This window comes from Anser brachyrhynchus, assembly GCF_964034855.1.
Source record: "Anser brachyrhynchus genome assembly, contig: SCAFFOLD_107, whole genome shotgun sequence".
NCBI lineage: Eukaryota > Metazoa > Chordata > Aves > Anseriformes > Anatidae > Anser > Anser brachyrhynchus.
Window position 1 is genome coordinate 106813 of NW_027663822.1, and position 26703 is coordinate 133515.

Below are 26703 nucleotides of genomic sequence, written 5' to 3' on the forward strand. Positions count from 1 at the left end.
TGGGGATGCAGTGCAGTGAGTCCAGAGAGTGCACTGGCACCAGAGGGAATGCACTGTAGTGAGTCCAGTGAGTGCAGTGGCAGCACTGGGGATGCAGTGCAGTGAGTGCAGAGAGTGCACTGGCACCACTGGACATGCAGTGCAGTGAGTCCAGAGAGTGCAGTGGCACCACTGGGGTTGCAGTGCAGTGAGTCCAGAGAGTGCACTGGCACCACTGGGGATGCAGTGCAGTGAGTCCAGAGAGTGCTCTGGCACCACTGGGGATGCACTGAAGTGAGTCCAGAGAGTGCACTGGCACCACTGGGGATGCAGTGCAGTGAGTCCAGAGAGTGAGTGCACTGGCAACACTGGGGTTGCAGTGCAGTGAGTCCAGAGAGTGCACTGGCACCACTGGGGATGCAGTGCAGTGAGTCCAGAGTGTGCACTGGCACGACTGGAAATGCAGTGCAGTGAGTCCAGAGATTGCACTGGCACCACTGGGGATGCACTTCAGTGAGTCCAGAGAGTGCACTGGCACCACAGGTGATGCACTGCAGTGAGTCCAGAGAGTGCACTGGCACCACTGGGGATGCAGTGCAGTGAGTCCAGAGAGTGCACTGGCACCACTGGGGATGCACTGCAGTGAGTCCAGAGAGTGCACTGGCACCAGAGGGAATGCACTGCAGTGAGTCCAGTGAGTGCACTGGCACCACTGGAGATGCAGTACAGTGAGTCCAGTGAATGCACTGGCAACACTGGGGATGCAGTGCAGTGAGTCCAGAGAGTGCACTGGCACCACGGGTGATGCAGTATAGTGAGTCCAGTGAGTGCACTGGCACAACTGGGGATGCAGTGCAGTGAGTCCAGAGAGTGCACTGGCACCACTGGGGATGCACTGCAGTGAGTCCAGAGAGTGCACTGGCACCACTGATGATGCAGTACAGTGAGTCCAGTGAGTGCACTGGCACCACTGGGGATGTAGTGCAGTGACTCGAGAGAGTGCACTGGCACCACTGGGGATGCAGTGCAGTGAGTCCAGAGAGTGCACTGGCACCACTGGGGATGCAGTGCAGTGAGTCCAGAGAGTGCACTGGCACCACTGGGGATGCAGTGCAGTGAGTCCAGAGAGTGCATTGGCACCACTGGGGATGCAGTGCAGTGAGTCCAGAGAGTGCACTGGCACCACTGGGGATGCACTGCAGTGAGTCCACAGAGTGCACTGGTACCACTGGGGATGCAGTGCAGTGAGTCCAGAGAGTGCACTGGCACCACTGGGGATGCACTGCAGTGAGTCCAGAGAGTGCACTGGCACCACTGGGGATGCAGTGCAGTGAGTCCAGAGAGTGCACTGGCACCACTGGGGATGCAGTGCAGTGAGTCCAGAGAGTGCACTGGCAGCACTGGGGATGCAGTGCAGTGAGTCCAGAGAGTGCACTGGCACCACTGGGGATGCAGTGCAGTGAGTCCAGAGAGTGCACTAGCACCACTGGGGATGCAGTGCAGTGAATCCAGTGAGTGCACTGGCACCACTGGGGATGCAGTGCAGTGAGTCAAGAGAGTGCACTGGCACCACTGGGGATGCACTGCAGTGAGCCCAGAGAGTGCACTGGCACCACTGGAGATGCGGTGCCGGGAGTCCAGAGAGTGCACTGGCACCACTGGGGATGCAGTGCAGTGAGTCCAGAGAGTGCACTGGCACCACTGGGGATGCAGTGCAGTGAGTCCAGAGAGTGCACTGGCACCAATGGGGATGCAGTGCAGTGAGTCCAGAGAGTGCTCTGGCACCACTGGGGATGCAGTGCAGTGAGTCCAGAGAGTGCACTGGCACCACTGGGGATGCAGTGCAGTGAGTCCAGAGAGTGCACTGGCACCACTGGTGATGCACTGCAGTTACTCCAGAGAGTGCACTGGCACCACTGGGGATGCGGTGCGGTGAGTCCAGAGAGTGCACTGGCACCACTGGGGATGCAGTGCAGTGAGTCCTGTGAGTGTACTGGCAACACTGGGGATGCACTGCAGTGAGTCCAGAGAGTGCACTGGCACCACTGAGAATGCCCTTCAGTGAGTCCAGAGAGTGCACTGGCACCACTGGGGATGCACTGCAGTGAGTCCAGAGAGTGCACTAGCACCACTGGGGATGCAGTGCAGTGACTCCAGAGAGTGCACTGGCACCACTGGGGATGCACTTCAGTGAGTCCAGAGAGTGCACGCGCTCCACTGGGGATGCAGTACAGTGAGTCCAGAGAGTGCACTGGCACCACTGGGGATGCAGTGCAGTGAGTCCAGAGAGTGCACTGGCAGCACAGAGGATGCAGTGCAGTGAGTCCAGAGAGTGCTCTGGCAACACTGGGGATGCACTGCAGTGAGTCCAGAGAGTGCACTGGCACCACTGGGGATGCAGTGCAGTGAGTCCAGAGAGTGCACTGGCACCACTGGGGATGCACTTCAGTGAGTCCAGAGAGTGCACTGGCACCACTGGGGATGCACTGCAGTGAGTCCAGAGAGTGCACTGGCACCACTGGGGATGCACTGCAGTGAGTCCAGAGAGTGCACTGGCACCACTGGGGCTGCAGTGCAGTGAGTCCAGAGAGTGCACTGGCACCAGAGGGAATGCACGGCAGTGAGTCCAGTGAGTGCACTGGAACCACTGGGGATGCAGTGCAGTGAGTGCAGAAAGTGCACTGGCACCACTGGACATGCAGTGCAGTGAGTCCAGAGAGTGCAGTGGCACCACTGGGGATGCAGTGCAGTGAGTCCAGAGAGTGCACTGGCACCACTGGGGATGCAGTGCAGTGAGTCCAGAGAGTGCACTGGCACCACTGGGGCTGCAGTGCAGTGAGTCCAGAGAGTGCACTGGCACCACTGGGGATGCAGTGCAGTGAGTCCAGAGAGTGCTCTGGCACCACTGGGGATGCACTGAAGTGAGTCCAGAGAGTGCACTGGCACCACTGGGGATGCAGTGCAGTCAGTCCAGTGAGTGCACTGGCACCACTGGGGATGCAGTGCAGTGAGTCCAGAGAGTGCACAGGCACCACTGGTGATGCACTGCAGTTACTCCAGAGAGTGCACTGGCACCACTGGGGATGCGGTGCAGTGAGTCCAGAGAGTGCATTGGCACCACTGGGGATGCAGTGCAGTGAGTCCAGAGAGTGCACTGGCACCACTGGGGATGCACTGCAGTGAGCCCAGAGAGTGCACTGGCACCACTGGGGATGCAGTGCAGTGAGTCCAGAGAGTGCACTGGTACCACTGGGGATGCACTGCAGTGAGTCCAGAGAGTGCACTGGCACCACTGGGGATGCAGTGCAGTGAGTCCAGAGAGTGCACTGGCACCACTGGGGATGCAGTGCAGTGAGTCCAGAGAGTGCACTGGCAGCACTGGCGATGCACTGCAGTGAGTCCAGAGAGTGCACTGGCACCACTGGGGATGCGGTGCCGGGAGTCCAGAGAGCGCACTGGCACCACTGGGGATGCACTGCAGTGAGTCCACAGAGTGCACTGGCACCACTGAGAATGCACTTCAGTGAGTCCAGAGAGTGCACTGGTACCACTGGGGATGCACTGCAGTGAGTCCAGAGAGTGCACTAGCACCACTGGGGATGCAGTGCAGTGAATCCAGTGAGTGCACTGGCACCACTGGGGATGCAGTGCAGTGATTCAAGAGAGTGCACTGGCACCACTGGGGATGCACTGCAGTGAGCCCAGAGAGTGCACTGGCACCACTGGGGATGCGGTGCCGGGAGTCCAGTGAGTGCACTGGCTCCACTGGGGATGCAGTGCAGTGATTCAAGAGAGTGCACTGGCACCACTGGGGATGCACTGCAGTGAGCCCAGAGAGTGCACTGGCACCACTGGGGATGCGGTGCCGGGAGTCCAGAGAGTGCACTGGCACCACTGGGGATGCAGTGCAGTGAGTCCAGAGAGTGCACTGGCACCACTGGGGATGCACTTCAGTGAGTCCAGAGAGTGCACTGGCACCACTGGGGATGCACTGCAGTGAGTCCAGAGAGTGCACTGGCACCACTGGGGATGCACTGCAGTGAGTCCAGAGAGTGCACTGGCACCACTGGGGCTGCAGTGCAGTGAGTCCAGAGAGTGCACTGGCACCAGAGGGAATGCACGGCAGTGAGTCCAGTGAGTGCACTGGAACCACTGGGGATGCAGTGCAGTGAGTGCAGAAAGTGCACTGGCACCACTGGACATGCAGTGCAGTGAGTCCAGAGAGTGCAGTGGCACCACTGGGGATGCAGTGCAGTGAGTCCAGAGAGTGCACTGGCACCACTGGGGATGCAGTGCAGTGAGTCCAGAGAGTGCACTGGCACCACTGGGGCTGCAGTGCAGTGAGTCCAGAGAGTGCACTGGCACCACTGGGGATGCAGTGCAGTGAGTCCAGAGAGTGCTCTGGCACCACTGGGGATGCACTGAAGTGAGTCCAGAGAGTGCACTGGCACCACTGGGGATGCAGTGCAGTCAGTCCAGTGAGTGCACTGGCACCACTGGGGATGCAGTGCAGTGAGTCCAGAGAGTGCACAGGCACCACTGGTGATGCACTGCAGTTACTCCAGAGAGTGCACTGGCACCACTGGGGATGCGGTGCAGTGAGTCCAGAGAGTGCATTGGCACCACTGGGGATGCAGTGCAGTGAGTCCAGAGAGTGCACTGGCACCACTGGGGATGCACTGCAGTGAGCCCAGAGAGTGCACTGGCACCACTGGGGATGCAGTGCAGTGAGTCCAGAGAGTGCACTGGTACCACTGGGGATGCACTGCAGTGAGTCCAGAGAGTGCACTGGCACCACTGGGGATGCAGTGCAGTGAGTCCAGAGAGTGCACTGGCACCACTGGGGATGCAGTGCAGTGAGTCCAGAGAGTGCACTGGCAGCACTGGCGATGCACTGCAGTGAGTCCAGAGAGTGCACTGGCACCACTGGGGATGCGGTGCCGGGAGTCCAGAGAGCGCACTGGCACCACTGGGGATGCACTGCAGTGAGTCCACAGAGTGCACTGGCACCACTGAGAATGCACTTCAGTGAGTCCAGAGAGTGCACTGGTACCACTGGGGATGCACTGCAGTGAGTCCAGAGAGTGCACTAGCACCACTGGGGATGCAGTGCAGTGAATCCAGTGAGTGCACTGGCACCACTGGGGATGCAGTGCAGTGATTCAAGAGAGTGCACTGGCACCACTGGGGATGCACTGCAGTGAGCCCAGAGAGTGCACTGGCACCACTGGGGATGCGGTGCCGGGAGTCCAGTGAGTGCACTGGCTCCACTGGGGATGCAGTGCAGTGATTCAAGAGAGTGCACTGGCACCACTGGGGATGCACTGCAGTGAGCCCAGAGAGTGCACTGGCACCACTGGGGATGCGGTGCCGGGAGTCCAGAGAGTGCACTGGCACCACTGGGGATGCAGTGCAGTGAGTCCAGAGAGTGCACTGGCACCACTGGGGATGCAGTGCAGTGAGTCCAGAGAGTGCACTGGCACCACTGGGGATGCAGTGCAGTGAGTCCAGAGAGTGCTCTGGCACCACTGGGGATGCAGTGCAGTGAGTCCAGAGAGTGCACTGGCACCACTGGGGATGCAGTGCAGTGAGTCCAGAGAGTGCACTGGCACCACTGGTGATGCACTGCAGTTACTCCAGAGAGTGCACTGGCACCACTGGGGATGCGGTGCGGTGAGTCCAGAGAGTGCACTGGCACCACTGGGGATGCAGTGCAGTGAGTCCAGTGAGTGTACTGGCAACACTGGGGATGCACTGCAGTGAGTCCAGAGAGTGCACTGGCACCACTGAGAATGCCCTTCAGTGAGTCCAGAGAGTGCACTGGCACCACTGGGGATGCACTGCAGTGAGTCCACAGAGTGCACTAGCACCACTGGGGATGCAGTGCAGTGAGTCCAGAGAGTGCACTGGCACCACTGGGGATGCACTTCAGTGAGTCCAGAGAGTGCACGCGCTCCACTGGGGATGCAGTACAGTGAGTCCAGAGAGTGCACTGGCACCACTGGGGATGCAGTGCAGTGAGTCCAGAGAGTGCACTGGCAGCACAGAGGATGCAGTGCAGTGAGTCCAGAGAGTGCTCTGGCACCACTGGGGATGCAGTGCAGTGAGTCCAGAGAGTGCACTGGCACCACTGGGGATGCAGTGCAGTGAGTCCAGAGAGTGCACTGGCACCACTGGGAATGCACTTCAGTGAGTCCAGAGAGTGCACTGGCACCACTGGGGATGCACTGCAGTGAGTCCAGAGAGTGCACTGGCACCACTGGGGATGCACTGCAGTGAGTCCAGAGAGTGCACTGGCACCACTGGGGATGCACTTCAGTGAGTCCAGAGAGTGCACTGGCACCAGAGGGAATGCACGGCAGTGAGTCCAGTGAGTGCACTGGCACCACTGGGGATGCAGTGCAGTGAGTGCAGAGAGTGCACTGGCACCACTGGACATGCAGTGCAGTGAGTCCAGAGAGTGCAGTGGCACCACTGGGGATGCAGTGCAGTGAGTCCAGAGAGTGCACTGGCAGCACTGGGGATGCAGTGCAGTGAGTCCAGAGAGTGCACTGGCACCACTGGGGCTGCAGTGCAGTGAGTCCACAGAGTACACTGGCACCACTGGGGATGCAGTGCAGTGAGTCCAGAGAGTGCTCTGGCACCACTGGGGATGCACTGAAGTGAGTCCAGAGAGTGCACTGGCACCACTGGGGATGCAGTGCAGTGAGTCCAGAGAGTGCACTGGCAACACTGGGGTTGCAGTGCAGTGAGTCCAGAGAGTGCACTGGCACCACTGGGGATGCAGTGCAGTGAGTCCAGAGTGTGCACTGGCACGACTGGGAATGCAGTGCAGTGAGTCCAGAGATTGCACTGGCACCACTGGGGATGCACTTCAGTGAGTCCAGAGAGTGCACTGGCACCACAGGTGATGCACTGCAGTGAGTCCAGTGAGTGCACTGGCACCACTGGGGATGCAGTGCAGTGAGTCCAGAGAGTGCACTGGCACCACTGGGGATGCAGTGCAGTGAGTCCAGAGAGTGCACTGGCACCAGAGGGAATGCACTGCAATGAGTCCAGTGAGTGCACTGGCACCGCTGGGTATGCAGTGCAGTGAGTGCAGAGAGTGCACTGGCACAACTGGGGATGCAGTGCAGTGAGTCCAGAGAGTGCAGTGACACCACTGGGGATGCAGTGCAGTGAGTCCAGAGAGTGCACAGGCAGCACTGGGGATGCAGTCCAGTGAGTCCAGAGAGTGCACTGGCACCACTGGGGATGCAGTGCAGTGAGTCCAGAGAGTGCTCTGGCACCACTGGGGATGCAGTGCAGTGAGTCCAGTGAGTGTACTGGCACCACTGGGGATGCACTGCAGTGAGTCCAGAGAGTGCACTGGCACCACTGAGATTGCACTTCAGTGAGTCCAGAGAGTGCACTGGCACCACTGGGGATGCAGTGCAGTGAGTCCAGAGAGTGCACTGGCACCACTGAGAATGCACTTCAGTGAGTCCAAAGAGTGCACTGGCACCACTGGGGATGCAGTGCAGTGAGTCCAGAGAGTGCACTAGCACCACTGGGAATGCAGTACAGTGAGTCCAGTGAGTGCACTGGCACCACTGGGGATGTAGTGCAGTGACTCGAGAGAGTGCACTGGCACCACTGGGGATGCAGTGCAGTGAGTGCAGAGAGTGCACTGGTACCACTTGGGATGCAGTGCAGTGAGTCCAGTGAGTGCACTGGCACCACTGGGGATGCAGTGCAGTGAGTCCAGAGAGTGCATTGGCACCACTGGGGATGCAGTGCAGTGAGTCCAAGAGAGTGCACTGGCACCACTGGGGATGCACTGCATTCACTCCAGAGAGTGCACTGGCACCACTGATGATGCAGTACAGTGAGTCCAGTGAGCGCACTGGCACCATTGGGGATGTAGTGCAGTGACTCGAGAGAGTGCACTGGCACCACTTGGGATGCAGTGCAGTGAGTGCAGAGAGTGCACTGGCACCACTGGGGATGCAGTGCAGTGAGTCCAGAGAGTGCATTGGCACCACTGGGGATGCAGTGCAGTGAGTCCAGAGAGTGCACTGGCACCACTGGGGATGCACTGCTGTGAGTCCAGAGAGTGCACTGGCAGCAGTGGGGATGCACTGCAGTGAGTCCAGAGAGTGCACTGGCACCACTGGGGATGCACTGCAGTGAGTCCAGAGAGTGCAGTGGCACCACTGGGGATGCAGTGCAGTGAGTCCAGAGAGTGCACTGGCACCACTGGGGATGCACTGCAGTGGGTCCAGAGAGTGCACTGGCACCACTGGGGATGCAGTGCAGTGAGTCCAGAGAGTGCACTGGCAGCACTGGGGATGCAGTGCAGTGAGTCCAGAGAGTGCACTGGCACCACTGGGGATGCAGTGCAGTGAGTCCAGAGAGCGCACTGGCACCACTGGGGATGCACTGCAGTGAGTCCAGAGAGTGCACTGGAACCACTGAGAATGCACTTCAGAGAGTCCAGAGAGTGCACTGGCACCACTGGGGATGCACTGCAGTGAGTCCAGAGAGTGCACTAGCACCACTGGGGAATGCAGTGCAGTGAGTCCAGTGAGTACACTGGCACCACTGGGGATGCAGTGCAGTGTGTCAAGAGAGTGCACTGGCACCACTGGGGATGCACTGCAGTGAGCCCAGAGAGTGCACTGGCACCACTGGGGATGCGGTGCCGGGAGTCCAGAGAGTGCTTTGGCACTACTGGGGATGCACTGCAGTTACTCCAGAGAGTGCACTGGCAACACTGGGGATGCAGTACAGTGAGTCCAGAGAGTGCACTGGCACCACTGGGGATGCACTGCAGTGAGTCCAGAGAGTGCACTGGCACCACTCAGGGTGCAGTGCGGTGAGTCCAGAGAATGCACTGGCACCAATGGGGATGCAGTGCAGTGAGTCCAGAGAGCGCACTGGCTCCACTGGGGATGCAGTGCAGTCAGTCCTGTGAGTGTACTGGCACCACTGGGGATGCAGTGCAGTGAGTCCAGAGAGTGCACTGGCACCACTGAGAATGCACTTCAGTGAGTCCAGAGAGTGCACTGGCACCACTGGGGATGCACTGCAGTGAGTCCAGAGAGTGCACTGGCACCAACGGGGATGCACTGCAGTGAGTCCAGAGAGTGCACGGGCTCCACTGGGGATGCAGTGCAGTGAGTCCAGAGAGTGCACTGGCACCACTGGGGATGCAGTGCAGTGAGTCCAGAGAGTGCACTGACACCACTGGGGATGCACTGCAGTGAGCCCAGAGAGTGCACTGTCACCACTGGGGATGCGGTGCCGGGAGTCCAGAGAGTGCTTTGGCACCACTGGGGATGCACTGCAGTTACTCCAGAGAGTGCACTGGCAACACTGGGGAATCAGTACAGTGAGTCCAGAGAGTGCACTGGCACCACTGGGGATGCACTGCAGTGAGTCCAGAGAGTGCACTGGCACCACTCAGGGTGCAGTGCGGTGAGTCCAGAGAATGCACTGGCACCAATGGGGATGCAGTGCAGTGAGTCCAGAGAGCGCACTGGCTCCACTGGGGATGCAGTGCAGTCAGTCCTGTGAGTGTACTGGCACCACTGGGGATGCAGTGCAGTGAGTCCAGAGAGTGCACTGGCACCACTGAGAATGCACTTCAGTGAGTCCAGAGAGTGCACTGGCACCACTGGGGATGCACTGCAGTGAGTCCAGAGAGTGCACTGGCACCAACGGGGATGCACTGCAGTGAGTCCAGAGAGTGCACTGGCACCACTGGGGATGCACTTCAGTGAGTACAGAGAGTGCACGGGCTCCACTGGGGATGCACTGCAGTGAGTCCAGAGAGTGCACTGGCACCACTGGGGATGCAGTGCAGTGAGTCCAGAGAGTGCACTGGCACCACTGGGGATGCAGTGCAGTGAGTCCACAGAGTGCACTGGCACCACTGGGGATGCAGTGCAGTGTGTCCAGAGAGTGCACTGGCACCACTGGGGATGCACTGCAGTGAGTCCAGAGATTGCACTGGCACCACTGGGGATGCACCTCAGTGAGTCCAGAGAGTGCACTGGCACCACTGGTGATGCACTGCAGTGAGTCCAGAGAATGCACTGGCACCACTGGGGATGCACTGCAGTTAGTCCAGAGAGTGCACTGGCACCACTGGGGATGCAGTGCAGTGAGTCCAGAGAGTGCACTGGCACCAGAGGGAATGCACTGCAGTGAGTCCAGTGAGTGCACTGGCACCACTGTGGATGCACTGCAGTGAGTCCAGAGAGTGCACTGGCACCACTGGGGATGCAGTGCAGTGAGTCCAGAGAGTGCACTGGCACCACTGGGGATGCAGTGCAGTGAGTCCAGAGAGTGCACTGGCACCACTGGGGATGCACTGCAGTGAGTCCAGAGAGTGCACTGTCACCACTGGGGATGCAGTACAGTGAGTCCACAGAGTGCACTGGTACCAGTGGGGATGCAGTACAGTGAGTCCAGAGAGTGCAGTGGCACCACTGGGCATGCAGTGCAGTGAGTCCAGAGAGTGCACTGGCACCACTGGGGATGCACTTCAGTGACTCCAGAGAGTGCACTGGCACCACTGGGGATGCAATGCAGTGAGTCCAAAGACTTCACTGGCAAAACTGGGGATGCAGTGCAGTGAGTCCAGAGAGTGCACTGGCACCACTGGGGATGCACTGCAGTGAGTCCAGAGATTGCACTGGCACCACCGGGTCTGCAGTGCAGTGAGTCCAGAGAGTGCACTGGCACCACTGTGGATGCACTGCAGTGAGTCCAGAGAGCGCACTGGCACCACTGGTGATGCAGTACAGTGAGTCCAGAGAGTGCACTGGCACCACTGGGGATGCAGTGCAGTGAGTCCAGAGAGTGCACTGGCACCACTGGGGATACACTACAGTGAGTCCAGAGATTGCACTGGCACCACTGGGGATGCAATGCACTGAGTCCAGAGAGTGCACTGGCACCACTGGGGATGCAGTGCATTGAGTCCAGAGAGTGCACTGGCACAACTGGGGATGCACTTCAGTGAGTCCAGAGAGTGCACTGACAACATTGGGGATGCAGTGCAGTGAGTCCAGAGAGTGCACTGGCACCACTGGGGATGCAGTGCAGTGAGTCCAGAGAGTGCTCTGGCACCACTGGGGATGCACTTCAGTGAGTCCAGAGAGTACACTGGCACCACTGGGGATGTAGTGCAGTGAGTCCAGAGAGTTCACTGGCACCACTGGGGATGCAGTCCAGTGAGTCCAGTGAGTGCACTGGCACCACTGGGGATGCAGTGCAGTGACTGCAGAGAGTACACTGGCACCACCGGGGATTCACTGCAGTGAGTCCAGAGAGTGCACTGGCACCACCTGTGATGCAGTGCAGTGAGTCCAGAGAGTGCACTGGCACCACTGGGGATGCAGTGCTGTGACTCCAGAGAGCGCACTGGCACCACTGGGGATGCAGTGCAGTCAGTCCAGTGAGTGCGCTGGTACCACTGGGGGTGCAGTACAGTGAGTCCAGAGAGTGCACTGACACCACTGGGGATGCACTGCAGTGAGTCCAGACAGTGCACTGGCACCACTGGGGATGCAGTGCAGTGAGTCCAGAGACTGCACTGGCACCACTGGGGATGCACTGCAGTGAGTCCAGAGAGTGCACTGGCACCACTGGGGATGCACTGCAGTTAGTCCAGAGAGTGCACTGTCACCACTGGGGATGCAGTACAGTGAGTCCACATAGTGCACTGGCACCAGTGGGGATGCAGTACAGTGAGTCCAGAGAGTGCACTGGCACCACTGGACATGCAGTGCAGTGAGTCCAGAGAGTGCACTGGCACCACTTGGGATGCACTTCAGTGACTCCACAGAGTGCACTGGCACCAATGGGGATGCAGTGCAGTGAGTCCAAAGACTTCACTGGCACCACTGGGGATGCAGTGCAGTGAGTCCAGAGAGTGCACTGGCACCACTGGGGATGCAGTGAAGTGAGTGCAGAGAGTGCACTGGCACCACTGGGGATGCACTGCAGTGAGTCCAGAGAGTGCACTGGCACCACTGGGGATGCACTACAGTGAGTCCAGAGAGTGCACTGGCACCACTGGGGATGCAGTGCAGTGAGTCCAGAGAGTGCACTGGCACCACTGGGGATGCAGTGCAGTGAGTCCAGTGAGTGTACTGGCACCACTGGGGATGCACTTCAGTGAGCCCAGAGAGTGCACTGGCACCACTGAGAATGCACTTCAGTGAGTCCAGAGAGTGCACTGGCACCACTGGGGATGCACTGCAGTGAGTCCAGAGAGTGCACTAGCACCACTGGGGATGCAGTGCAGTGAATCCTGTGAGTACACTGGCACCACTGGGGATGCAGAGCAGTGAGTCCAGAGAGCTCACTGGCACCACTGGGGATGCAGTGCAGTGAGTCCAGAGAGTGCACTGGCACCACTGGAGATGCAGTACAGTGAGTCCAGTGAATGCACTGGAACCACTGGGGATGCAGTGCAGTGAGTCCAGAGAGTGCACTGGCACCACTGGTGATGCAGTACAGTGAGTCCAGTGAGTGCACTGGCACCACTGGGCCTGCAGTGCAGTGAGTCCAGAGAATGCACTGGCACCACTGGGGATGCAGTGAAGTGAGTCCAGAGAGTGCACTGGCACCACCGATGATGCAGTACAGTGAGTCCAGTGAGTGCACTGGCACTACTGGTGATGTAGTGCAGTGACTCGAGAGAGTGCACTGGCACCACTGGCGATGCAGTGCAGTGAGTCCAGAGAGTGCACTGGCACCACTGGGGATGCTCTGCAGTGAGTCCAGAGAGTGCACTGGCAGCAGTGGGGATGCAGTGCAGTGAGTCCAGAGAGTGCACTGGCACCACTGGGGATGCAGTGCAGTGAGTCCAGAGACTTCACTGGCACCACTGGGAATGCAGTGCAGTGAGTGCAGAGAGTGCACTGGCACCACTGGGGATGCAGTGCAGTGAGTCCAGAGAGTGCACTGGCACCACTGGGGATGCACTGCAGTGAGTCCAGAGAGTGCACTGGCACCACTGGGGATGCAGTACAGTGAGTCCACATAGTGCACTGGCACCAGTGGGGATGCAGTACAGTGAGTCCAGAGAGTGCACTGGCACCACTGGACATGCAGTGCAGTGAGTCCAGAGAGTGCACTGGCACCACTTGGGATGCACTTCAGTGAATCCACAGAGTGCACTGGCACCAATGGGGATGCAGTGCAGTGAGTCCAAAGACTTCACTGGCACCACTGGGGATGCAGTGCAGTGAGTCCAGAGAGTGCACTGGCACCACTGGGGATGCAGTGAAGTGAGTGCAGAGAGTGCACTGGCACCACTGGGGATGCACTGCAGTGAGTCCAGAGAGTGCACTGGCACCACTGGGGATGCACTACAGTGAGTCCAGAGAGTGCACTGGCACCACTGGGGATGCAGTGCAGTGAGTCCAGAGAGTGCACTGGCACCAATGGGGATGCAGTGCAGCGAGTCCAGTGAGTGTACTGGCACCACTGGGGATGCACTTCAGTGAGCCCAGAGAGTGCACTGGCACCACTGAGAATGCACTTCAGTGAGTCCAGAGAGTGCACTGGCACCACTGGGGATGCACTGCAGTGAGTCCAGAGAGTGCACTAGCACCACTGGGGATGCAGTGCAGTGAATCCTGTGAGTACACTGGCACCACTGGGGATGCAGAGCAGTGAGTCCAGAGAGCTCACTGGCACCACTGGGGATGCAGTGCAGTGAGTCCAGAGAGTGCACTGGCACCACTGGAGATGCAGTACAGTGAGTCCAGTGAATGCACTGGAACCACTGGGGATGCAGTGCAGTGAGTCCAGAGAGTGCACTGGCACCACTGGTGATGCAGTACAGTGAGTCCAATGAGTGCACTGGCACCACTGGGCCTGCAGTGCAGTGAGTCCAGAGAATGCACTGGCACCACTGGGGATGCAGTGAAGTGAGTCCAGAGAGTGCACTGGCACCACCGATGATGCAGTACAGTGAGTCCAGTGAGTGCACTGGCACTACTGGTGATGTAGTGCAGTGACTCGAGAGAGTGCACTGGCACCACTGGCGATGCAGTGCAGTGAGTCCAGAGAGTGCACTGGCACCACTGGGGATGCAGTACAGTGAGTCCAGAGAGTGCACTGGCAGCAGTGGGGATGCAGTGCAGTGAGTCCAGAGAGTGCACTGGCACCACTGGGGATGCAGTGCAGTGAGTCCAGAGACTTCACTGGCACCACTGGGAATGCAGTGCAGTGAGTGCAGAGAGTGCACTGGCACCACTGGGGATGCAGTGCAGTGAGTCCAGAGAGTGCACTGGCACCACTGGGGATGCACTGCAGTGAGTCCAGAGAGTGCACTGGCACCACTGGGGATGCACTACAGTGAGTCCAGAGATTGCACTGGCACCAATGGGGATGCAGTGCAGTGAGTCCAGAGAGTGCACTGGCACCACTGGTGATGCAGTTTAGTGAGTCCAGAGAGTGCACTGGCACCACTGGGGATGCACTTCAGTGAGTCCAGAGAGTGTACTGACACCACTGGGGATGCGGTGCAGTGAGTCCAGAGAGTGCACTGGCACCACTGGGGATGCAGTGCAGTGAGTCCAGAGAGTGCTCTGGCACCACTGGGGATGCACTGCAGTGAGTCCAGAGACTGCACTGGCACCACTGGGGATGCAGTGCAGTGAGTCCAGAGAGTGCTCTGGCACCACTGGGGATGCACTGCAGTGAGTCCAGAGAGTACACTGGCACCACTGGGGATGCAGTGCAGTGAGTCCAGAGAGTTCACTGGCACCACTGGGGATGCAGTCCAGTGAGTCCAGTGAGTGCACTGGCACCACTGGGGATGCAGTGCAGTGACTGCAGAGAGTACACTGGCACCACCGGGGATTCACTGCAGTGAGTCCAGAGAGTGCACTGGCACCACCTGTGATGCAGTGCAGTGAGTCCAGTGAGTGCACTGGCACCACTGGGGATGCAGTGCTGTGACTCCAGAGAGCGCACTGGCACCACTGGGGATGCAGTGCAGTCAGTCCAGTGAGTGCACTGGTACCACTGGGGGTGCAGTACAGTGAGTCCAGAGAGTGCACTGACACCACTGGGGATGCAGTGCAGTGAGTCCAGACAGTGCACTGGCACCACTGGGGATGCAGTGCAGTGAGTCCAGAGACTGCACTGGCACCACTGGGGATGCAGTGCAGTGAGACCAGAGAGTGCACTGGCACCACTGGGGATGCACTGCAGTGAGTCCAGAGAGTGCACTGGCACCACTGGGGATGCACTGCAGTTAGTCCAGAGAGTGCACTGTCACCACTGGGGATGCAGTACAGTGAGTCCACATAGCGCACTGGCACCAGTGGGGATGCAGTACAGTGAGTCCAGAGAGTGCACTGGCACCACTGGACATGCAGTGCAGTGAGTCCAGAGAGTGCACTGGCACCACTGGGGATGCACTTCAGTGACTCCACAGAGTGCACTGGCACCACTGGGGATGCAGTGCAGTGAGTCCAAAGACTTCACTGGCACCACTGGGGATGCAGTGCAGTGAGTCCAGAGAGTGCACTGGCACCACTGGGGATGCAGTGAAGTGAGTGCAGAGAGTGCACTGGCACCACTGGGGATGCACTGCAGTGAGTCCAGAGAGTGCACTGGCACCACTGGGGATGCACTACAGTGAGTCCAGAGAGTGCACTGGCACCACTGGGGATGCACTGCAGTGAGTCCAGAGAGTGCACTGGCACCACTGGGGATGCAGTGCAGTGAGTCCAGTGAGTGTACTGGCACCACTGGGGATGCACTTTAGTGAGCCCAGAGAGTGCACTGGCACCACTGAGAATGCACTTCAGTGAGTCCAGAGAGTGCACTGGCACCACTGGGGATGCACTGCAGTGAGTCCAGAGAGTGCACTAGCACCACTGGGGATGCAGTGCAGTGAATCCTGTGAGTACACTGGCACCACTGGGGATGCAGAGCAGTGAGTCCAGAGAGCTCACTGGCACCACTGGGGATGCAGTGCAGTGAGTCCAGAGAGTGCACTGGCACCACTGGAGATGCAGTACAGTGAGTCCAGTGAGTGCACTGGTACCACTGGGCCTGCAGTGCAGTGAGTCCAGAGAATGCACTGGCACCACTGGGGATGCAGTGAAGTGAGTCCAGAGAGTGCACTGGCACCACCGATGATGCAGTACAGTGAGTCCAGTGAGTGCACTGGCACTACTGGTGATGTAGTGCAGTGACTCGAGAGAGTGCACTGGCACCACTGGGGATGCAGTGCAGTGAGTCCAGAGAGTGCACTGGCACCACTGGGGATGCAGTGCAGTGAGTCCAGAGAGTGCACTGGCAGCAGTGGGGATGCAGTGCAGTGAGTCCAGAGAGTGCACTGGCACCACTGGGGATGCAGTGCAGTGAGTCCAGAGACTTCACTGGCACCACTGGGAATGCAGTGCAGTGAGTGCAGAGAGTGCACTGGCACCACTGGGGATGCAGTGCAGTGAGTCCAGAGAGTGCACTGGCACCACTGGGGATGCACTACAGTGAGTCCAGAGATTGCACTGGCACCAATGGGGATGCAGTGCAGTGAGTCCAGAGAGTGCACTGGCACCACTGGTGATGCAGTTTAGTGAGTCCAGAGAGTGCACTGGCACCACTGGGGATGCACTTCAGTGAGTCCAGAGAGTGTACTGACACCACTGGGGATGCGGTGCAGTGAGTCCAGAGAGTGCACTGGCACCACTGGGGATGCAGTTCAGTGAGTCCAGAGAGTGCTCTGGCACCACTGGGGATGCACTGCAGTGAGTCCAGAGACTGCACTGGCACCACTGGGGATGCAGTGCAGTGAGTCCAGAGAGTGCACTGGCACCACTGGTGATGCAGTCCAGTGAGTCCAGTGAATGCACTGGCACCACTGGGGATGCTGTGCAGTGAGTGCAGAGAGTGCACTGGCACCACCTGTGATGCAGTACAGTGTGTCCAGTGAGTGCACTGGCACCACTGGGGATGCAGTGCTGTGACTCCGGAGAGCGCACTGGCACCACTGGGGATGCAGTGCAGTCAGTCCAGTGAGTGCACTGGCACCACTGGGGATGCAGTGCAGTGAGTGCAGAGAGTGCAATGGCACCAATGGGGATGCAGTGCAGTGAGTCCAGAGAGTGCACTGGCACCACTGGGGATGCAGTGCAGTGAGTCCAGAGATTGCACTGGCACCACTGGTGATGCAGTGCTGTGACTCCAGAGAGCGCACTGGCACCACTGGGGATGCAGTGCAGTGAGTCCAGAGAGTGCACTGGCACCACTGGGGATGCACTGCAGTGAGTCCAGAGAGTGCACTGGCACCACTGGGGATGCAGTGCAGTGAGTCCAGAGAGTGCACTGGCACCACTGGGGCTGCAGTGCAGTGAGTCCAGAGAGTGCACTGGCACCACTGGGGATGCACTGCAGTGAGTCCAGAGATTGCACTGGCACCACTGGGGATGCAGTGCAGTGAGTCCAGAGAGTGCACTGGCACCACTGGGGATGCACTACAGTGAGTCCACAGAGTGCACTGGCACCACTGGGGATGCTCTGCAGTGAGTCCAGAGATTGCACTGGCACCACTGGGGATGCAGTGCAGTGAGTGCAGAGAGTGCACTGGCACCACTGGGGATGCACTTCAGTGAGTTCAGAGAGTGCACTTGCACCACTGGGGATGGGTTTCAAGCCAACTGCATTAACCGCTCATGCTTCTTTCTTATGAGACGTTAGTAAACCAATTACATAGCCTTGTCAAGACTAAATCACAGGTAAAAATCCTGTACATCTCATGTGGCCAACCACTCCCAACTAGGATTCCAAGAACCAGGAGGTTCGGTGAAAATAGGGCTAGTGCTATTAGAGGGGTGATTATTAGGGTAAGCCCTAAGCTGTCTTTCATGGAGAAGTATGGGTGGAATGGGATTTTGTCGCAGTCTGATACGATTCCTAGTGGGTTATTTGAGCCTGATTCGTGTAGGAAGGTTAGGTGGACTAGGGTGATTCCTGCAATTAGGAAGGGCAGTAGGAAGTGGATGGCGAAGAATCGGGTTAAGGTTGGATTGTCTACTGAGAATCCTCCTCAGGCTCATTCTACTAGAGTTTGCCCAATGTACGGGATGGCTGAGAATAGGTTGGTGATTACGGTGGCCCCTCAGAATGACATTTGTCCTCATGGTAGGACATACCCTACGAAGGCAGTTGCTATTAGGGTGAGTAGGAGGATTACTCCTGTGTTTCAGGTTTCTTTGTATAGGTAGGAGCCGTAGTAGAGGCCTCGTCCGATGTGTAAGTAGATGCAGATAAAGAAGAGCGAAGCACCGTTGGCGTGGAGGTTGCGGATGAGCCATCCGTACTGGACGTCTCGGCATGTGTGAGCTACTGAGGAGAAGGCGAGTGAAGTGTCTGCGGTGTAGTGTATGGCTAGTAGCAGGCCTGTTAGGATTTGTGTGGCTAAGCAGATGGCTAGAAGGGAGCCGAAGTTTCATCAGGCAGAGATGTTGGAGGGGGCGGGTAGGTCGATTAGGGAGTTGTTGATTATTTTTAGTAGGGGATGGGATTTGCGGATGTTAGGGGCCATTAGTGAGTCTGTGTGTTATTAGGATTATTACCAGGATGGAGAGGGCGAAGGATCCTAGGTAGGCCTTAATTAGCCCTGTGTGTATTGAGGTTGCGGCTTTGCTTGCGGCTACTTGTAGTTCAGCAAGGCCCTCTGGCCCTATTTTTTTGAGTCAGGAGAGGTCGATCAAGTGTAGGGCAATGTTTTGTCCCTTTTCTAGTAGGTTTTTGGAGAAGAATCGGTGTACTAGGGGGTTGAAGTACCCTAATGCAGAGGAGAAGTTTATGAGGGGGTTTGGTTTGGGGTGAGTGAGGGTGTGTGTTATGTTCGATAGTTCTAGGGCTAGGATGATTCCTAGGATTGTTATGAGGATGGCAGCAGTTTTGGTGATAAGGGGTATGGTTATTGGGGGGGTTTTGGTTGGTGTGATGAAAGAGGTAATGATTATTCCTGCTGTAATGCTGCCTAGGGCGAGTCGGGTTAGGGGGGCGGTGATTAGTGGGTTGTTTTCGTTTATTGATACTATTGGGGGGATTCGGGTTTGTCCAGCTTGGACTAGGATGGTTATGCGGATGCTGTAGGTTGCGGTGAATGCTGTGGCTATAAGGGTTAGGAGTAGGGCTCAAGTATTTAGGTATGATGTGTTTAAGCTTTCGATGATGAGGTCTTTTGAGTAGAATCCGGCTAGGAATGGGGTTCCTATCAGCGCCAGGTTTCCGATGGTTAGGCAGGAAGTAGTGACTGGGAGTATTTTCTGTAGGCCTCCTATCTTTCGGATATCTTGTTCTCCGTTTAGGTTGTGGATGATAGACCCTGAGCATAGGAATAGTATGGCTTTAAAGAAGGCATGGGTTGAGATGTGTAGGAAGGCTAGTTGTGGGAGGTTTAGTCCGATAGTGACTATTATTAGTCCTAGTTGGCTGGATGTTGAGAAAGCAATGATTTTTTTGATGTCATTTTGGGTTAGGGCGCATGTGGCAGCGAATAGGGTTGATAGAGCACCTAGGCATAGGCAGGCAGTTAGGGCTGTCTGGTTGGTGGCTAGCAGGGGGTGCATGCGGATGAGCAGGAAGATTCCGGCTACTACTATGGTACTGGAGTGCAGTAGGGCTGATACTGGGGTGGGGCCTTCTATTGCTGCGGGCAGTCATGGGTGGAGTCCAAATTGGGCGGATTTTCCTGCGGCTGCGAGGATTAATCCTATGAGGGGGAGGATTGGGGTTTGGTGGGGGTGTACGGCTTGTTGGATCTCTCAGGTGTTGAATGTTGAAGCTAGTCATGCTATGCTCAGGATCAGTCCGATGTCTCCGATTCGGTTGTAGATTACGGCTCGTAGGGCGGCGGTGTTGGCATCTGCTCGGCCTTGTCATCAGCCGATGAGAAGGAAGGACATGATTCGTACTCCTTCCCAGCCTACGAATAGGAGGAATATGTTGTTTGCGGTTGTTAGGAGGAGTATGGCGACTAGGAATGTCAGTAGGTAGGTGAAAAATTTTGTTACGTATGGCTCTGAGGCCATGTATCATATGGCGAATTGTAGGATTGATCATGTTACAAATAGGGCGATTGGAAGAAATGTTATTGAGTATTGGTCTATTTTTAGGCTCAGGGGGATTTTAAAGTTTATAATGAATTTTCACTCCCAGTGGCAGGTGACAGATTCTACTCCCGAGTAGATGAATGCGGTTGTAGGGGCTAGGCTAATTAGGAATGCGGTTTTAACAGCGCGGGTGGTGGCTTGTGGGGTGTTTTTAAAGTTTTTAAATAGAAATGGCAGGATGATTGGGGTTAGGAGGATTGTCAGCGTGAGTAGTGTGAGGGAGTTGATTAGTAGTGTGGGGTTCACTACTTTTACTTGGATTTGCACCAAGATGGGTGGTTCCTAAGACCAGTGGATTGCTGTTATCCTTTAAAAGTAAGGGGGCTGAGGTTTTAGGCTCAGATGTAAGAGTTAGCAGCTCTTGTTGGTTAAACCCTCCCCTCGGCAGGTAAGAAGGTTTGAACTTCTATTCTTAGAATCACAGTCTAATGTTTGGTTTAAACTATACTTGCATGAGGGGATTCCGGAGATCAGTTCGGGTTTGAGGATTAGGAGGAATATTGGGATAATGTGGAGTGTTATGAGCAGGTGTTCTCGCGTGGTTGAGTTTTGCATAGATGTGATGTGGGAGGGGATTGAGCCTCGTTGGGTCATTAGTAGTATGAATAAGGTGTAGGAGGCGGTTAGTAGGGTTGCGATTCCTGTTAGGATGATCGTGAAGGCAGATCAGTTGAATAAGGTGATTATAATGGTTAGCTCTGCTATGAGGTTTGTTGTTGGGGGTAAGGCTATGTTTGTTAGATTGGCCAGCAATCATCAGGTAGCTATGAGTGGTAGGAGAGGTTGTAGGGCTCGTGTGAGTAGTAGAATTCGGCTGTGCGTATGTTCATAGTTTGTGTTGGCTAGGCAGAATAGTATGGAGGAAGTTAGTCCATGGGAAATTATTAGGATCATTGCCCCTGAGAATGATCAGTGGGTTTGGATTATTCCTGCGGCGATAACTAGGCCTATGTGGCTAACGGATGAATAAGCGATTAGTGATTTTAGGTCTGTCTGTCGTAGGCAGATTGAGCTAGTCATTAGGGCGCCTCATAGGGCCAGGGTTAGGAAGGGGTAGTGCAGGAGGTTGGACAGTGGGCCCATAAATAGAGTGACTCGTATAATTCCGTATCCTCCTAGCTTTAGTAGTAGGGCGGCGAGGAGTATTGAGCCTGCGATGGGTGCTTCTACGTGGGCTTTTGGCAGTCAGAGGTGTAGGCCGTATAGTGGGGCTTTTACTATGAATGCTATGAGCAGTGCTAGACCTGATAGTATTCCTGTCCATGAGGTGGATAGGGTTGGGTGGGTTAGTTGTAGGGTTGGCAGGTGCAGGGTGCCAATTTTCACGTATAGGTGTATGATTGTGATTAGCAGGGGTAGAGAGCTTACTGGCGTGTAGAATAGCAGGTAGATGCCAGCGCTTAGGCGTTCTGGTTGGTTCCCCCATCGGGTGATTAAGATTAGGGTGGGAATGAGGGTTGCTTCAAATGAGATGTAAAATAGTGCTAGTTCTGTGGTGGAAAAGGCTAGTAGGATGAATGGCTGGACTGCGACTAAGGTTGAGATAAAGATTCGTTTGCGTTGTAGGGGTTCTTGTTGCAGGTGGTTTTGGCTTGCTATGATTATGAGTGGGAGTAGTCAGCAGGATAGTACTAGGAGGGGGGATGAGATTTGGTCAATTCCTGTTCAGTTGGATAAAAATTTGTAGGGGTAGTAGGTTGGGATTAATCACTGTAGGCTTAGGGCAGCGATTAGGAGGCTGTATAAGGTGGTGTTAGTCCATAGAAATTTTGGTGGAGACAGCAGGGCTGTTGGAAGAAGTATGATTGTGGGTAGGATGATTTTTAGCATTGCAGGAGGTTTAGGTTGTGTAGATGGTCGGAGCCATGTGTGCGGGTGGAGGCTACTAGGATGGCCAGGCCTGTGCCCGCCTCACACGCTGAGAAGGTTAGCATGAGAATTGGTACCATGGTGAATGAGGAGACTTGGTTTTCGATGGATCATATTGATAGGCCTACGAATATCGATAATATTATGCTTTCAAGGCATAGTAGGGCGGATACTAGGTGGGTTCGGTGGAAGGCTAGCCCTAGTCCGCTGAAAATGAAGGCTGAGTAGAAGCTTAAATGTAGGGGCGACATAAGAAAGTTACAGGGTTGGCTGTAATCTGCTGGGTCGAAACCAGCTATCTTTTTGGTTAGACTAACTTTCTGTTATTCTGCTCATTCTAGGCCCCCTTGAATTCACTCGTAGGCCAGTCCGAGTGTTAGGAGAAGGAGGATCACTACAGTTCAGGTGAGGGTCATTAGGGGGGATTGGAGTTGGACGGCTCATGGCAGGGGGAGTAGGAGGGCGATTTCTAGGTCGAATAGGACGAACAGGATGGCTACTGAGGAAGAATCGGACTGAGAATGGTAATCGAGCAGATCCAAGTGGGTCGAATCCACATTCGTACGGTGAGAGTTTCTCTGAGTCGGGGTTTATTTGGGCGAGTCAGAAGTTTAATGCGGTTAGGGCGGCGCTTAGGATTGATGATAGGGCGAATATGAACATGAGTGCGTTCATTGCTCTCCTCTGGGTTTATACCAGATTCTAGAGATTGGAAGTCAATTGTAATTAATATACTAGAAGAGCAAGATCCTCATCAGTAGATGGTTATGTAGAGGAATAGTCAGATGACGTCTACGAAGTGTCAGTATCAGGCTGCTGCCTCGAATCCGAAGTGGTGGTCTGATGTAAAGTGGAACTTGATCAGTCGGAAGAGGCAGACGGTCAGGAAGGAGGATCCGATGATTACGTGGAGTCCGTGGAATCCAGTGGCAACGAAGAAGGTAGATCCGTAGACGCTATCGGCGATTGAGAATGGGGCTTCGTGGTATTCTATTGCTTGTAGGGCTGTGAAGTAGAATCCCAGGAGGATCGTTAGGGTTAGGGCGTGGATGGCGTGTTTTCGGTTTCCTTCTGTGATGCTGTGATGGGCTCACGTTACGGTAACGCCTGAGGCTAGTAGGATGGCTGTGTTTAGTAGGGGGACTTCTATCGGGTTGAGTGGTTTAATTCCTGTTGGGGGTCATTGGCCTCCTAGTTCTGGGGTTGGGGCCAGGCTCGAGTGGAAGAACGCTCAGAAGAACCCTAAGAAGAAGAATGCTTCGGATGTGATGAAAAGGATTATGCCGTATCGTAGGCCTTTTTGGACTGTGGGAGTGTGATGGCCTTGGAAGGTGCTTTCTCGTACAATGTCTCGTCATCATTGGAGTATTACTAGGAGTATTGAGATGAGGCCTAGGGTTAGTAGTATGGATGAGTTGTAGTGGAATCACATGATTAATCCTGAGGTTGTGAGTAGGGCGGCGGCTGCCCCGAAGATTGGTCAAGGGCTTGGGTCAACTATGTGGTATGAGTGTGCTTGGTGTGCCATTAGATGTTTTCTTGTAAGTATAGGCTTAGAAGGAGCACGAAGACGTAGGCCTGGATTATGGCTACTGCTACTTCTAGGATGGTTAGGAGTAGTAGGATGATTATTGTTAGGATGGATACTGCAGGAAGGGTGGGTATTAATGCAATGGAGGCTGTAGAGATGAGTTGGATGAGTAAGTGTCCTGCTGTAAGGTTGGCTGTAAGGCGGACTCCGAGGGCTAGGGGGCGGATTAGTAGGCTGGTTGTTTCGATCAGGATTAGTGCGGGGATTAGGGGTGTAGGGGTACCTTCGGGTAATAGGTGGGCTAAAGAGGCTGATGGTTGGTTTCGTAGGCCTGTTAGTAGTGTGGCGAGCCATAGTGGGAAGGCTAGGGCTATGTTCATAGATAGTTGGGTGGTTGGGGTGAATGTATATGGAAGGAGGCCTAGAAGGTTGATTGTAAGAAGTATGATTATTAGGGATGTAAATATTATGGCTCATTTGTGGCCATTTTTGTTGAGTGGGACTATTAGTTGTTTTGTGATTAGGTGAAGGAGTCATGTTTGGATAGTAGAAAGGCGGTTGTTGATTCATCGGTTGTTTGGGGACGGGAATAGTAGGGCTGGGAAGAGTAGGGATAGTAGGATTAAGGGGATGCCAAATAGATTGGGGCTGGAAAATTGGTCAAAGAAGCTTAGGTTCATGGTCAGGATCATGGTGTGGGTTTGGTAGTGAGGGAGGTCTTATTTGATGGGGGGTTGGTTGTGGTGAAGGCTAGTAGTTTTGGTTGGATGAGGAGTGCTAGGGTTAATCAGGTTATAATTATGATTGAAAATCATGGTGCGGGGTTAAGCTGTGGCATATCATTAAGGAGGGGGAAGTCCCTCTTTGGCTAGCTTAAAAGGCTAGTGCTGTTGCATAGCTTCTTAATGATTAGGATGATGATAGAAGGGACGATCAGGCCTCGAAATGTGGGAGTGGGGTTGATTCTACTACAATGGGTATGTAGCTGTGATTAGCCCCGCAAATTTCTGAGCATTGTCCGTAAAAAATCCCAGGCCGGGTGGTAATGAATGAAGTTTGGTTTAGTCGGCCTGGGATTGCGTCTGTTTTAACTCCGAGCGTTGGGACTGCTCAGGAGTGGAGTACGTCTCCTGCAGTAATGATCACGCGGATGGGGGATTCTATTGGGATAACTACGCGGTGGTCAACTTCTAGCAGTCGGAAGTGGCCGTTGGGTAAGTCTGGGGTGGGCACTATGTAGGAGTCGAATGATAGGTCTTTGAAGTCTGTGTATTCGTAGCTTCAGTATCATTGGTGGTCGATGGCTTTTAGGGTGAGGTCTGGTTCATCGATTTTGTCCATTATGTAGAGGATTTGTAGGGATGGGAGGGCGAGGAGTACCAGGACGATAGCAGGTAGGATTGTCCAGATCAGCTCTACTTCTTGGGCGTCTACAGCATTGGACGAGAGTTTTTCTGTTAGTATGTGGGCTAAAAGGTAGAGAACTAGGCTGCAGATAGCTAGGGCAACGATTAGGGCGTGGTCGTGGAATTCAACGAGTTCTTCTATGATGGGTGATGAGGCGTCTTGGAATCCTAGTTGGGAGTGGTTGGCCACATGAGATGTACAGGATTTTTACCTGTGATTTAGTCTTGACAAGGCTATGTAATTGGTTTACTAACGTCTCATAAGAAAGAAGCATGAGCGGTGAATGCAGTTGGCTTGAAACCAGCATGTGAGGGTTCGATTCCTTCCTTTCTTGTACTTGGACGAAGGCCGGTTCCTCGAAAGTATGGTATGGGGGAGGGCAGCCGTGGATTCATTCAACGTTTGTGGTAGTTAGTTCTGGTTGTAGGACTTTTCGTTTGGCCGAAAAGGCTTCTCAGATGATGAATATTAGTATGATTACGGCTACTATTGAGATTAGGGAGCCGATGGAGGAAATGGTGTTTCATAGTGTGTAGGCGTCGGGATAGTCCGAGTATCGTCGGGGTATTCCTGCTAGGCCTAGGAAGTGCTGGGGGAAGAACGTTAGGTTTACTCCTGTAAATATTACCCCGAAGTGGGCTTTTGCTCATGTTTGGTGTAGGGTAAACCCAGTGAGTAGTGGGAATCAGTGAGTAAATCCTGCTAGAATGGCAAAGACGGCGCCTATGGATAGGACGTAGTGGAAGTGGGCAACTACGTAGTACGTGTCGTGCAGGGCGATGTCTAGGGAAGAGTTTGCAAGAACGATTCCTGTTAATCCTCCGATGGTAAATAGGAAGATAAATCCTAGAGCTCATAGTATTGGGGGGGTCTCATTTGATTGTTCCTCCGTGCAGGGTGGCTAGTCAGCTAAATACTTTGATTCCGGTAGGGATGGCAATGATTATAGTGGCTGATGTAAAGTAGGCTCGGGTATCAACGTCTATTCCTACTGTAAACATGTGGTGAGCTCAGACGATGAATCCTAGGAAGCCGATGGATAGTATGGCTCAGACTATTCCCATGTAGCCGAAGGGCTCCTTTTTGCCTGAGTAGTACGTGACTACGTGTGAGATGATTCCGAACCCCGGTAGGATCAGAATATAGACTTCTGGGTGTCCGAAGAATCAGAATAGGTGTTGGTACAGGGTTGGGTCTTCTCCTCCAGCGGGGTCGAAGAATGTGGTGTTTAGGTTTCGATCAGTTAGTAATATTGTAATACCGGCGGCGAGTACGGGGAGTGATAGAAGGAGTAGGATGGCGGTAATTAGTACGGATCAGACAAATAGTGGGGTTTGGTATTGTGAGAGTGCGGGGGGTTTTATGTTGATGGCTGTGGTGATAAAGTTGATGGCCCCAAGGATGGAGGAGATACCGGCTAAGTGGAGTGAGAAGATAGCCAGGTCTACTGAAGCTCCGGCGTGGGCAAGGTTACCTGCTAGGGGAGGGTAGACAGTTCAGCCTGTGCCGGCGCCAGCTTCTACAGTGGATGAGGCTAGTAGGAGGAGGAATGATGGGGGGAGGAGTCAAAAGCTTATGTTGTTTATTCGCGGGAATGCTATGTCGGGGGCACCGATTATGAGGGGGACTAATCAGTTGCCGAATCCTCCGATCATGATGGGTATGACTATAAAGAAGCTTATTACAAAGGCGTGAGCGGTAACGATTACATTGTAAATTTGGTCGTCGCCTAGGAGAGTTCCTGGTTGTCCTAGTTCTGCGCGGATTAATAGG